Source organism: Penaeus monodon, chromosome 19, assembly GCF_015228065.2.
Source record: "Penaeus monodon isolate SGIC_2016 chromosome 19, NSTDA_Pmon_1, whole genome shotgun sequence".
Taxonomy (NCBI): Eukaryota; Metazoa; Arthropoda; class Malacostraca; order Decapoda; family Penaeidae; genus Penaeus; species Penaeus monodon.
Genome location: NC_051404.1, coordinates 2,579,010 through 2,579,364, shown reverse-complemented (window position 1 = coordinate 2,579,364; position 355 = coordinate 2,579,010). Strand labels below are relative to the sequence as shown.

The following is a 355-nucleotide window of genomic DNA, read 5'->3' as shown; positions in this document are numbered from 1 at the left end:
CTGGCGTCTCTCTCTTAACATCAGCACAAGTGCCATCAGTAGTAGGCTTTGGTCTGGTCTAGCGCTCGTGGTCTTCTGGCTCCCAGTGCCACGATTATCCACGGCCCAAAGTGCCAGTGAGGTAAGTAGGACCGCGGGGCGAGCCAGCACGTGTACTGCCACTGTGGTGCCAGCGGTCGTGATGCCCCAGCCGTAGGTGGCTGGCGAGTGTGCAAACATTGTGGACTAGCTGTGACAACATCTACCGTTATAACAGTGCCAGTAGCAAGTGCCAGTGAGATTGTAGTAGCAGGGGAATGAGAGTAGTCCTCCACCTGTAGTGCCAACAGTCACTCCACCAGAGACACCGGTCCTT

General features: G+C 56.1%; 1 protein-coding gene across 1 annotated transcript in view; it reads left to right on the top strand.

Annotated features, from left to right (window-relative positions):
• Positions 1-355, top strand: part of LOC119584971 (microtubule-associated protein futsch-like) — a gene marked incomplete at its 5' end in the record, with an annotated part of 346,977 nt that overhangs the window by 17,288 nt on the left and 329,334 nt on the right.